Source organism: Macrotis lagotis, chromosome 7, assembly GCF_037893015.1.
Source record: "Macrotis lagotis isolate mMagLag1 chromosome 7, bilby.v1.9.chrom.fasta, whole genome shotgun sequence".
In the NCBI taxonomy this organism is placed as follows: Eukaryota; Metazoa; Chordata; class Mammalia; order Peramelemorphia; family Peramelidae; genus Macrotis; species Macrotis lagotis.
The window spans coordinates 8992839-9007499 of NC_133664.1; positions in this window are offsets into that span (position 1 = coordinate 8992839).

Genomic DNA, 14661 nt, shown 5'->3' on the forward strand with positions numbered 1-14661 from the left:
GACTTCAGCAGTTTATCCTCCACATGTCTTTCAACTTGTTTAGAGTCTAGCTCCAGAAAGCTCCATGAAGGGGCCTCCAGTGGGCCAAGAACCACGATGGGCTTTGGGGACACAAACAGAAATGAAATGTTCCTCACTCCCATGGGGTTTACTTTTTTCCTGACGTAAACAACATGGACAGATAAATTGAAAAAAAAACAATCAGGGGACCAATGAATAAATGAGCAGCAGTGTCACCTGAACAAGCTCCCATTTCCAAGAGGGGCCTTGAGAGAGAACAGTCCTACGATGGCATCTAGAAGAAACAGCAAGAAGAGGGGATGGGGGAGGAGGGAGGGGATTGGAAGTCAGTCTGGAAAAACAATGAAGTCTTTAAAAACAAAAGAAGAACTTTTATTTTATCTGAGAGACAATCGGCAGCAAACCTGGAGGGAGTGCAACGATCAGCCCTGTGCCTTTGATAATATAAGTTTGGCAGCATGGGTTTCCTCCTCAAAATGGCAAAGACCAAGGATGGCATGTTCAGCTCTGAGTTTGAATTCGGTTCAGATACTTGACTCTTACAGCTGAGTGCCCTTGGGCAAGTCACTGCTGCCCGTCTCCAGTCGTCCTGATCCATAATTGGCCAGTGGACCCAGATGACTCTGGAGGAGAAAGTGAGACTGGTGACATAGCACAACGCCCCCCCCCCCAACTCAAATCCTGTTCAGGTGCTTGTCATGGCATCCCCTCCCTGATGTCCTGGTCTTCGCAAAGGACCAACATTAACCTACTTACAAGGATTACAAATATAAAAGCACCAGATCAAGAAGGGATCAGGAAATCCAAAGAGAAACTCCATTCAGGGAGTTTTGCCAAACTGGGTCCTCACAAAAACTGCCAGAAGCTTGGGATGTCTGGGGTGACATCCAGAGGTAGTTGCCGCACTCAACCTGCATGGACCAGAGACAATCCAGGGCAGCTATTGATGAAGCACCTTCTCTGTCCCAGGCCCTCTGATGAACTCCTTACAAATATTAGTAATCTCTTTTGATCCTTACAGTCAGCCTGGGGGTCCTGCTCTTATTCTCTCCCATTTTACAGATGAGGAAACTGAGGCAAACAGCAATGAAACGACTTAGTCTCTTCTGTCACACAGCTACCTACTCAATGTCTGAGACCAGATCTGAGAGAAGATCACTAGAGAAAGCAATGGAGACATTTAATTTTGCAAACAACATTACCCCATGAAACAGCTATCCACAATACTTGACTTGCACTGCCAGACAATAAAGAACAAAACACTTTTCAGACAAAATGCACCACCCACAACCCCAAAGGGCTTGTTCAGACACAACACCCTTTGCCCATTAATGTTTTCCTTCTTTTTCTTCAACATTTTCCAACATCTCACCCTCAATCATTTCCCAAAACACACCTTCTCACCCTTGGTTATCCCAGCAAGTCCCTGGGGCTGGTCCTGGGTGGGGGGGCGTTCTCAGGCCCTCTTCTTCTCTCACCTCTAGAAAGGAGCTGTCTCCAACTCTTTGGGGTCCAAAGGCCAAACTCTGCCATTCACTAGTTGTGTGACCTTGAAAAATTTAAGTCACTCCTTTGAGCCTCAGTTTCCTCATTTGTAAAATGAGGATGTTGATGAGAGGGGTATGTAATCTGTGAAATAGAGGGCCTAGCCTGGAGAACCTGCAGACTTTGAACATCCTCTGTCATTCAGATTGCTGGACATGGGTCTGAGTTCAGTCTGTTTTCATCTTAGGTCTTCCTTATCTTGTGACATTCTCCCAAATCACTCCCTAGGGTATCCACAGAGACGATGCCCAGCCACCCACAGCCAGTTTGGCCTTTGGCCCAACAGTCCTAACAAACCAAGAAAATAGAATCTGTTCCCCTCTCAGTGATAGTCACTTCCTGTTTCCTAGCCCTGAATTGAGACCAGTTTTTAATGTATGGAGGTTTGCACAACCTCGTGACGTACACGTTGGTTGGGGTCAAGGCTCTAGGTGTTCAGGAGGGGAGTTTCCACATTTCCTTCTACGTGGAGCCTCATTCCCTCCCACAGCTTATCTGCACATCTCCTTAACTGGGGCAGTCGCTGGTGGGGGGGATGGCAGGAGAGAGGGATGACTAAATGCAGACACAAAACGATGAACTTGACATTTCTCCCTTTCTACAGGGTTCTGTTTTCTACTAGTATTTGGCTCTCTGGCCCTGCTTCTCTCTGCTATGTACATAGAAATTTAGAGATTTCAGAACTCGAAATAGGAACCTATTTTTATCTGATCTTCAAAACAATGCTCTAAAAGAAGTGCTATCATCAGTCCCATTGAATAGATAGGAAGAGTGAGACTGAAAGAGGAGAGACCAGTGGATTTGGCACCAGAGGCCTTGGTTCAAGAGTGGCCTGCTGCTTATTTCCTCTGTCACTTTGCCATCTCCATAGCATCACAGAGTTAGAACTAGAGGAGACCTCAGCTTTTGTTCAGTCATTTCAGTTGTGTCCAACTCTTTGTGAACCCTTTGGAGAGTGGTTTATCATTTCCTTCTCCAGATCATTTTACAGACAAAGACACTGAGGTCCAGGGTCACACAACTCTTATCTGAAACTGGAGTATTCCTGAGTCCAAGGCTCAATCTGCTCTGCCTCTGGGGTCTTCCTAGCCTATATGAATTCTGTCCATGTTTTCATCTGGTAAGTAGAGGTAATCCTAAGACCTTCCTTGTAGAGTTGGCAAGGAGGTGAAAGGGCCACATCAACATTGCTTCACTGAGGCAATGTGGATGTTGGGAAAGAGGGCTTGGAAAAAGTAGGTGGGGGGAGAAAGTGGAGCAAGTTTGACTTGGGCCCAGAGAAGAATCAAAAACAAAGATTGAACAAAGCCCACAATCCTACCACCATAAGAACTTAAGAACCAATATTCTCCTTTTGCAAATGGAGACCCCAATGGCAGATGGCAAACTTGGTCTCTCTGTCAGTTCTTGGGCCCCAAAATTAAAGTCTTTCATCAACATCCTCATTTTATAAATGGAGAAATTCAATGAGAAAAGTCAACTGACTTTCTCAAAGTTGCACATCTGGCCAGTGACATAGCTGCACCTCCATAGATCTCAGAGTTAGTTGAAAGCCCTCCGAAGGGTCTTAGGGGGAATGTTGAGTATGTGAAGGTTTGGGCTGAGAAATGCCTTATTTAGGAGAGTGACAAGTGATTTAAAAATAAAATTTTAAAAGATTAAAGAAGTAGGAAAAGATCCAAAATGTTTGTTGGTAAAGAAAATCATGTTTGAATGAGGAAAACATTTTGTAAAGAATATGTACATCTGGCTTAGGGTATGTGGATGGAATATTTTATCTAGAAAGTGAATGTGTCTTTTCCATTTTACAGATCAGGAAACTGAGGCACAGAAAAGTCAATTCAACCAAGGTCATGCAGTTGGTCTGAGACTGATTTGCCTTCTACCTGATTTCTAGTCTCTCTGGGATATCAAAGAGGGCAACAACAAAAGCAGAGAGACTATTTCTAGAAAATTGCCATTCCAACAGCCAGCCCTAAGGTCACCCCTTGGCCGAGACAGAGGAAGAAGGGGTCTGATGGCCACACATCCCCCTCCTCCTCTTTCTCCTTCCCCTGGATAGCTTCCTCCAAGATAAGCTGAGCTGGAGGGCCCTCATCTGGGCCCCACTAAAATGAAGAAGACATCCAACATAGTCAGCACCATCTCTCCCCAGATGTCAGATTCATGGTAGAAGCCAGGAAATGTTCCACTTGCAGCCTCACATGTGTTTGTTGAGTTCACTGATAAGTGTGTCTGGCCTGTCTAAAGAACCCCGTGAAGCTGGCCCACGTCCCAGAAGAAAGCGGAGGCAGGACGCTAATTGTGAGAATTGTTCTAAATCTCCCAAGATCTTTATTTTGGTGGTTTAAATAAGCAGATTAGTGCTTTTTCAGGACCTTTATGAGTATTCTAACCAAGACTCTCTAACAGACATTTGTTAAGCTCCTAGTGTTTGCCAGGAATTTGGGATTCAAAAGGAAAAAACTCTCTGACCTTTGGGAGTTTGCATTTTACATGGGGGGGGGGGAGGGAAGGGGCTGGGGAGAGGAGAGGAAGGCGCTAACAGGTACACAGAGTAAATACCTATCTATACAATTATTTCAAAGGGGATAGAGCACTGAGTGGAAAGGTCATATAAGAACCTCGGGAAGGAGGCTATTCTTGGGAAGCCTCTCAGGGGGCCCAGAACTGCCTCCACTGGCTAAGAATTGCTGTAATGACTTCTTCCAGAATATGGTAAAAGCCACAGAAATAGCAATGATATATAGCATATGAGAGGTATCATAGGGGAGTAGAAAGAGCCAGCCTTGTAGCCAGAAATACCTGAGTTCAAGTGTCACCTGGCCATGTTGATTTTCCTATAAGTGGTGAAAAAAATCCCTGCACTAATAATTCATAAGAATGTTGTGGAGACTGGACTTTACCATTGAGGGACTTGTAGGAATGAGAGCTATTAATTTATCCATAAATGGAGAGAGAAAGGAGAGAGAGAGAGAGGAGAGAGAGACAGAGACAGAGAGACAGATCTGGATGCCCTATCATTTGTCTATCCATGGTATTTAAAAAATGCCAAGGACAGCTAGGTGTGCAGTGATAGAGGACTGGCCCTGGAGGAACTGAGTTCAAATCAGACCTCATGGGTGACTTTGCGCAAGTCACTTAACTCTTGAAAAATAATACCAAGCACATGTTGTGTATCCAAAAAAAGCATATGAAGTAAACATATTCTCAATATATTCATTCATTCATTCATTCATTCATTCATACAAAGAATTTGAAAGCTGGAAGGGATCCTCAGAAGCCTCAATTCCAATCCCTACCAGGATCATGTCACTTTCTACATTATTCATGATAAGTGGCCATGAAGCCTCCATTTCAAACACTTCCAGTTTGGGGAAATCCTCTTCTCTCCAGGGTGGTCCATTTGAGTTTTGGATGGTTCTAATTCTTTTACTTTAATTTTACTTTCCTCAGTTACATGTAAAAACAAGTTTTAGTATTCTTTTTTTTTAAACTTTGAGTTCTGAATTCTCTCCCTCCCCCCCTTTTATTGAGAAAGCAATTTGATATAGGTTAAAAATGTGTAGTCATTCCAAACATTACCATAAAAGTCATCTTGTGAGAGTGAACATGCCCCCCCCAAAAGAAACCTCAAGAAAATTGAAGCTAAAAAAAAGCATGCTTCAGCCTGTAAGAATGGTTCTAATTCTTTAGAATATCAAGAGTCCTGGAGATAGCCCTGATCCAGAGGTAAATCTAAGGTTCCAGGCTCCATTCTGATGATTAGAAGCAAGCTTAGATATGCTAACCTTTGAGATGAGGGTAGAGAGGCAATGCGTCCCATGAAGTGAGTGCTGGGAATGGGGTCAAAGGATCTGGTTTTAAATCCCATTTTATATGCTTGTTAATCCATGGGACCTGGTGTTATTCTAAGCCTCAGTTTCTTTTTCTGTAAAATGAGAGTGTTGGATAAGATGGCAGTTGGAGTCCCATCCACCTCTCAGTCGATGACTCTATCAGCCCAGAATTCATTATGTACAAGATTTTGAGCAAGTCCCCTTTCTGAAGCCTCAGTTTCCTCATCTGCAAAATAAGAAAGCTAGGTAAGATGCCTTCTGAGGTCCCTATGCTCTTAATAGTTGAGTTCACATCCTTGATGTGGCACAACATTTGAAATCATGAGTAACTTTCCCTCAGTTTACTGGTCCATATTATGAGAACTTGACTCGGGTCCTTTCTAGGACTCCCAACATTATCTAGTATCTCTGAGAGAATCATGGTCTTTGGGGTTTGAGTCATGGATAGTACAAAAGCAATCTGAAAGAGAGATTGGACTGGCCCCCTGGGGAATCTGAATGGATTCCTTCTCAGGATCATGTTTGTGATCACACCAAATGGAAAACATGGGATTAGCAGGGAAACCAATCCTATGGACATACAGTTATTAAAATATTTTAAAAACACAAACCCCCAGACCCCAGCCCAACAATCTCTGCTCTAGCCTATTGCCTTCCCTTCAGAATTCAGCTACCTGTCCAACTGTGGTGCTGGCTCTGGGCTGATCAATGACCTGCCCATTCATCTCTGTCCTTCCAAACCTCAGGAACAGAAATTAGGACTGAAATTTGGTTTAGTCAAAGACTCAATGAAAAGTGCTATTACCTGGAAGTTCAATAATTCTGCTTCTAAGTCTAAAATTCAAAAGAAATTGTATTGAATTGTAACTTCTCTTCACTGACTCTCCCCCTCCCTCCCATCAGCAATGGGACTTGTTTTGTTTTTCCATTTTCTGTGGGCTTTTCAAAAGAAAATTTGGCTCCTTCCGAGCTTCATGAAGCCTCATTGCCTTACGTCATCTGTGGCCGGTCTTGTGGCTGTGATCTTGCGGCATCTGAGATGTAGCAGCATCTACTGGTCATTTTTTATCTTTGTTAGATCGTTCCTAGGAGAGAGGCAGCCTAAATACTTCTCTTTTCTGACGCCACAGGGGACAACATAACAAGGTAACTAGGCAACTGCTCTGTTGGGAGGTTAGAACCCAGCAAGGGTGGGCAGGACAAGGCAGTGTCTTGGAGAGACGGTTGTCAATGACTGTGCTGGTTCCCAGTGATAAATGCAAATTTTCATGCTAGGATTAACCAAAACATCCACTTCCTAAATGCAAGATAAGGAGCCATGACTGGACAGTGGTTCTTTGGTTCTGGTGGATCTCAGTCCACCAGATGGTGTGGCAATGATCTGAGACAGCCTGAAGGAAAACAGAGCCTTAGGGTGGATCACCAGTCTACCTTGCCTTGGACAGAATCTATCTGGGTTATTATGCTTATTTCTGGAGGCCATCTTTTAGGAAGGACCCTGACGCTGGAGAATGGTCAAAGGAGGGCAGCCAAGATGGGGGAAATACCATGAGTCCATGAGGACCAGATGAAGACATCAGGAAAATAGAAGACTTGGGGGAATGTGATCCTCCTGATTTTGAGGTCAGCTTCTTGGCACATGTTAGATGGCATGTCCCAAAAGTCTTAGTGCACTTTCTATTATGACTCATTGATTTCTTAAAACAACAGTAAGACTTTGGGGGATACCCAGGATAATCAATGCGTGTGTTTCTCTGTGTGTGTGTGTGTGTGTGTGTGTGTGTGTGTGAGAGAGAGAGAGAGAGAGAGAGAGAGAGAGAGAGAGAGAGAAAGAGAGAGAAACACTGCAGTATTCCAGCACTGAACTGTCAGCAAAACCCCAAATTTGCATCTACATGCTACCCTTATGGGATTCACTTTCCCCTCTATGCCTCAGTTTCCTCATTTGCAAAATAGCAACATTAAGGATTCCTACTTCATAAGATAAGATTAAATGAGAGGATGGTTTTCAAGTATTTAAGGTATCATATAATAATTGTCAGTGATGGTGATAATAGGAATCCAGACAAAGGAGAATTCAGAGTGTTCTGGCAAATTTGGGGAAATGAGGTCAAATACGGTAGAGAAGTTCAGGCAGGGGCCACCCCCAAAGGTCTAGGTTTCCATGCTTTCATTATCTATTGACAGCAGGAAGCACTTTCCTTCTTGGTCCTACTCTGGCAGGGGAGGGGGCAGCCAGGGCATCTCCACTTTGATGCACTCTCCAGCTCCCTTCCAAGCTCACAGAGCCTTTCCTGGCCTCCTCAGTGACTGGTTTCCTCCCCTGCTTCAAGCTTACTTGTATAGACTTGGTGTTTTCTTCTCTGGGTAGGTAGCCCTCCAGAGACTATTATGTCCATTAAGAGTGTTTCCTTTCTGCCTTTGTTTCTCCAGAGCCCAGAATATGATCAGGCACATAGTAGGCTCTCAATAAATATTTGTTGAATTGAATTAAATTAATGTGGACCTTAGGCAATCAAAAAGTCTGTAGCATATGAGGGGAAGCATTTCAGATATGATTCAATTCATGAGCAGAACTTCTAACATCCATCTATGCGATGTAGGGAAGAAGGCATCCCTGTACTGCCCATCAGCCAATAACAGCACCTCCATTTTTGTTGTTATGGTCATGCATGAAGCAGAGCAGGGAGGGAAGCAGCCTTAATGAAGTGCTAAGCCCTTTACAAATATGACCTCATTAGAGCCTCACAATAACCTGGGAGAGGTGGTACTTGCTAGTATTATCACTTTACAGTTAAAGAAACTGAGGCAGACAGAGGCAAAGTGAGTTACCCAGGGTCACCCAGGGAGTAAATGTATGAAGCTGCATTTGAACTCAGCTCTTCCTGACTATAAACTCAGTTATCTTCAAGAGAATCCAAAAACAAATGTGTGACTTCCTCAGTGCTCCTCAGCTGGCTTATTTGTCCCAGGTATAAGGGGCTCTTTCTCAAATGGTCCTCAAAGGAGACCCCAGAAATCTGTCAGGAGGTCCTGATGGGGGAAGGGTGGCTATCACCAGGATCACAGGAAGCAATATGCATCCGGGGGAGATGTGCATCTTGCTGGAGGAGTCTGGAAACCCAGAGAGAGACTCCATCCCCCCTCCCCCCTCCCCTAGTGCCTCCAACCCCCTCCTCTGTCCTTCAAAACCATAGAGGAACAATCTTATCCCTTCCCACAGACCCCAAATCTGGCACAGCCCCAGGACCTCCAGTTAAGCCTTCTGGAACTGTCACATTAAAATACTGGTAGCTTTTTTGTTCTTCATGTACTACTATGTCAGAATAACTATTAAAATGCAAGCATTTATAAGTGGATTCTCCCCCTTGACTGTGGTTCTCTGGCCATTTGAGATGACAATCTCAATCCCTTCAGGGATCATTCACCAAAGAATAGATCCCAGCTCCTATGGATTGTCTCTTCAAGGTGAATAGAGAGCTTCCAGGGACTGGACATCCACCAGTGTCAGAAGGGCTCTCCACTGACTCAGATTGCAGCCCCTCTGGACTTAGTAGATGGCACAGAGAAATTATCAGTTCTGACCCATGGGGCAGGCATCCTAAAACACTCCTGCATTTTAGGGAAAATATTCAATTGAGGCAGGGAGGAGACCTTGGGGTACATGAAGCTGAAAGGAACAGAGGGGCTTGGTCAAGAACCATCCTCCTGACTGTGCAGCCTCTGGGGTGGGGGAAGGAAGGGAAGAAGGGCTGGCATGTAGTAGATTCCTATTTTCATTCATTATTTTTTCCTCTCTAGGGGAACCCCCCCAAAAAATATATGCATTGTTTCTTTTTTTTTTCAAGGCAGTGGGGTTAAGTGGCTTTCCCAAGGCCACACAGCTAGTTAATTATTAAGTGTCTGAGGTCGGATTTGAACCCAGGTCCTCATGACTCCAGGGTTGGTGCTCTATCCACTGTGCCACCTAGCCATCCCTTATGTATTGTTTCTTAACGAACTTATTTACTCCATGTATGTATCTACATACATGTAAACATATATATATATATAGATGCACACATGTGCATCTATATAACATTCTATATTAAAATGTATAGATATAGGGGCAGCTAGTTGATGCAGTGGATAGAGCACTGGCCCTGGAGTCAGGAGGACCTGGGTTCAAATCCGGTCTCAGACACTTAATAATTACCTAGCTGTGTGACCTTGGGCAAGCCACTTAACCCCATTTGCCTTGCAAAAACCTAAAAAAAAGTATAGATATATAGATATATTATATATTATAAACACTTTGGGCATTACTGCTTAAGGGAGTTTGTAGGTCCTGAATGATGAAGCCCCTTAATGAATGAGGAAGGAAGATTAGAGAGGCAGGATCTGTCTGACTTCACCTCATTACTGGACATATGGCTTTGGACAAGTCTGATGACCATAGCAACACTGACAATAATTAGCGACATGCACAGAGTCCTTTTTGGTTTGCAAAGTGCTGACTATATATGATCACATTATAGCCTTAGGAGGTGGCTGCCACAGGTACAGATGAAGAAACTGAGGCTCAGCCATTTAGTGTCCAAAACTGAAGTTTGGTTAGTGATGGAACCACAAGGTCGCCCTTCTTCTCCAAGCCTCTATTCAAGCTGGATGGCTCAGTGGACAGAGAGAGAGAGAGAGAGAGAGAGAGAGAGAGAGAGAGAGAGAGAGAGAAAGAGAGAGAGAGAGTATGGGGGACTCAGAGGCAAGAAGACATGAGATTCAATCCTTTCTCAGACACATCCTAGCCATAGGATCTTGGCTCATTCAGTTATGCTCATCCCAGCCTCCATTTTCTCTTCCTCAAGTGGGTATAATAATGGCACCCACTTCAAGGGGTGGTTTGTGAGGATCAGATGAGATAACACATGTCTAGAATTCATAAATACATATATAAAAATATAATGTATATTTATGAATATAGAGACATGTACATGTCAAGTATTTTGTAAATCTTGAAGCTTACAGATTCAAAGATTTATTTATAAATTTTATTTAGTTTTGACATTCTTTTTTTTAGTTTTGAATTCCGATTTCTCTCCTTCCCTCCAGCCCCTTCCCCACCCATTGAGAAGGTGAGCAATATGTCAACTCTACATGCAAAATTGTGCAAAACATATTTCCATATTTCCATCACCAAAAAAATTGTCAACTGACAAATTTCCGTATTTGTCATGTCACCAAAGAAAATGAGAAAATTAGACTTCCCCTAGCACTCAGAGAGCATCACTTATCTCTGGAGGTGAGTAGATGCTTAAAGTATATTTATATTTCTACTGTCTAAATTCGGGGTCATTGGCAAACCCCAATAGCACAGTGGGCTGAAGCATTCTGTGATGTCAATAAAGGATATTTGGGATGAATGGGCTGAATTTTCTTGGTTCTATGGTATGACATTTATGCTCCTGACCTAGAACACTTAGCTGGGATGACTTGTGATCTTACCTACATTTCTCTCCTGTTGGGCTAAGGATCGAAGTTTCCTGGTGAGGGATGAACCAGGATGCCGAAACAGGGGAATCTCCTTCATGTGTAGTTCGCCCCACACTTAGGTGACTGTAGCTGGACTCACCGTGACCAAAATGCTGGAGCCGTCCAGACCATCCTTTGAGGAGGAGCCTCTTGATCTCTGGGGAGCTTGTTCAGGGACAGTAGGAGCACTGGCTGCTGCTTGGCCACACTCGTGTTCGAGTCATCTGGGTTTGCTTGGTAGGAAACAAGGGTTTGTTGTGGTTTGGCCTTATTTCTAATTAGGTCACACTTCCAAATTCTATTTTCTTTTAGGATTCTATAAATGCCAATAATAAAGAGCATTGTTGGATATGAAACACTGGCAGAACAAATCTGACATTAAAAATTAACAGCAGGGAGTATTGAATGGTACAAGGCCAATATCATTGGCCAAGTCTCCTCTCTCGGTTCTAACGAAGTAGACACACCGATTAATTCAGAATGTTTTCCAGAAGGGCAGGAGGGTCAAATCGAGTCAATGGAAGAAGCATTTATGAAGTGCTGGTGACACTTATAAAGTGACACTGTGCAGAGCTCTGGATCTCAGAGATGGGCAAAAGATGGTCCCTGCCCTCGAGGAGCTCCTAGTCTAATTGGGCAGGGAATGACCAAGCAGCGATGCACAAAGTGTATTGTAATATATATCTATATATCTATACATTTTAATATAGTATATAGATGCACACATGTGCATATATATATTTTGTGTTTTCAGATATATAGATACATACATAGAGTAAATAATTCCAGAGAGGAATGCATTCAGAATAGAGAGACCTGGAAAAGACATATTACATGGAATGTTGTCCTTTAGAAGTCAGTTGAAGAAAGCCAAGTGAAGCCAATGTAATCTAACGGAGAAACACTCTGGACTCCACCATGTCCAAAGACCTGTGGTTTGAGTCCAAGCCTTGGAGCCTTTTCTGTGGTCTTTCAAGTCCTGGGACTTCTCTGAGGTCCCTAATATGTATCTTCCCACTTTATTGGAAAGAAGGGCTCCCCGTGACCTTTTTGCCTTTTCTGGATCTCTCTCCTTCACACCCTCTGATCCTTCCAAACTGGCCGCCTCTATGGGCCTCCATCTCTCTGACCTAGTCTTGTCTCAGCCCCACTCCATCCTTTCAGTCTCTTAGACTCTGTTTTCTTCTGAGCTCAGCTGAACATCATCTTCTCTAGGAGCCCCCCCTCCTCACTGCCTGTCTCATATTTGTCTGGTATTTATCCTATATGTATTTTTTTCTAGAGCTTTATAGGCCCTATGGAATACAAGCTCCCTTAAGGCAAGACCTGCCTCTCTTTTGACTTTTCATAGATTCTATACCAGATGTGAGCAGGCTCCCTGTGGATGCATTTTAGAGAGTTAAAGGCTCATCATGGATGCTTCTCAGACTTTCTGTATCTCACTTCTGCCCAGGCCCACCATCTAACAGATGAGGAGTCCTGTATACACTGCTGGCCCCATCTCAGGGCTCTTCTTCCCCAACCAAACTTCAAAGCTGGGATATTCTCTAGGCAGTGCCCTTCCACAAGATGAACTTCATATTTGTGCCATTTTCCAAGCTCCACTCAGTCCCCCACCCCAAAAATGAAGGCCTACTTTGTTGAAGGACCAGCTCCTCAGAAGACACCATTTCATCAAACCACCTGGTAACGTATCTTATGATCTCTGGAGATGGAGATATATAGACTGGTAGGGTTCAGGGAACTAAATCTAGGCAAAAACTGACCTCCTGGAGAAGTGAAGATGAGATCATTTCCAATATAATTCTCCCTTTCTACTATCTACCTTAGTCTCCACCATCTTTCACACACACAAAGAATCTCTACACCTGTGGTCAGCGTGAGGGTCTATGAGACTTGGAAGTGAATTCCATTGAAGAGGTCGATGCCCTTCTTTTTCGAAAAATGGAGGCATCACAGTTGGGAAATCCTGATCCCGATTTTTGTATGAACCAACCAGGATTAATAAGTGGAAATATTCTTTACAAAGATGGTGGACCTTGAATAAGAAATGCTGCTTGTAATGTCTGATTTTTCAGCTGATTAATTTTGCTGTCCTAGCCTTTTTTCTCTCTTTTCATTCTTTGGGATAAAGGACATCTCTTGGGGAGGGTTGAGCAAAGGGGCAACTGGGAGAAATGGGTGGGGTACTACAAAGCTACCCAGGAAGATATATTTTAAAGACAGGTGAGCAGAGGGATACATCCTGGGATGAAGGAATATAAGGCTAATTATGATCTCATTGGAGGTGATCAAGGCTCATTATAGATCTGGGGGTCAATTGGTTCCATTCAATACATTTTGATTAAATCCTACAATGTTCAGTGTTGAGCTAAGTAGTAAGGATGCAAAAGAGGCTAAAACCAGCCTCTGCCCTCATGGAGCTTATCATCTAACGGGAAAACAAACTTGCAATAAATAACTGCAGACAAGAGCTATACAGAGTGCATGGGAGGTCATGAACAGAGGGAAAGGAAGGAAGGCTGAGGATTGAGGAAGGCTTACAATTCAGTTCCTGAATCTAACAGTAATTTTTACTTCTGATGTTCTAAGTACAAGAAGTGGCTTCAGAGGGTGGACACAGATGGAAAGAGAGGTGGACCTGAGGTTAGGTAAGCTTGACTGCCCCCTGGGATTCCCTAATCTATAGAAAGATCAAGAAGGCTTCCAGGGTGTGCGTCAGGCCTCTATGAGAGCATGATGGGATCACCCAGATATGGATTTCCCAGAGGAAAAAACATAGGATGGAAGTTTAAGAGGAAAATGTGTACTTGAAAGAACCACAGATCTAACAAAGCATCTTGTTCTAGAGTAGAAAAAGTGGGCCTCCTTTCCCAGATCCCTATTTACCCAGAAACAGCCAGAGGATGTTTCAGAGGTCACTGGCATTGAACTTACTTCTTAACTGACACAGTCAAAACTCTGTCCTCAAATTGGATATGAATCACACTTTATAAATATTTATATGGAACAAAAGTGTTGAAACTGGTGTGGAAGAACTATGGCAGCTTCCCGTCCACTGTCAAGGCAAATCTGTGAGATTAATTTTTCCATTATCTGTAACTGAAAAGTTGAATTTCCCCTGGACCTTATCCTTGGCTTTTAGCTTTTGGCCCTCATTATACCCTCATTGGACTTCATGTTAGCCATGTCATTCCAATACAATTTCTCCATCATCATCGCAAAGAGCCAATGATAGGAGTTCAGGTGGCACTGATTAAATGAAAGCCAACAGAGATCAGTGAAAGGACAGCAACAGATTTCAAGTGCACTTTTTTTCTTCTATTATCAGAAAAGAGACAGAAGATCACAATGGCTGTTTCACTGGACAGAAATAGGCTGAGTCACTGGTGGCTCCCTCTTGGTTCAATGGGAAGTAGATGTGGGTCTGGACAGTGGGTACCCTCAGAACATCACCATGGCCAACAAATGCCATGAGAATGGCTCAGGACTAGGCTACACTCACTATCAGTAACAGTTTGTAAATTGCTTTTCCCATTTGAGCACCTGAGGAAGAAGGATGAATTTTGACAATTCTGCCTTTGGGGTCAAAATAAGGCGGCTTTGATCTCTTTGGGACCACCATGTATTAATTTCACCCTGTAGGCTTTCCTTTAATAAATGGGCAACCAAAACCTGTCATTGCCCTAGCCCAGACCACCCAATATCAAAAGTTGGTTCACATAGTCAAATAACTCCCTCTAGCCTG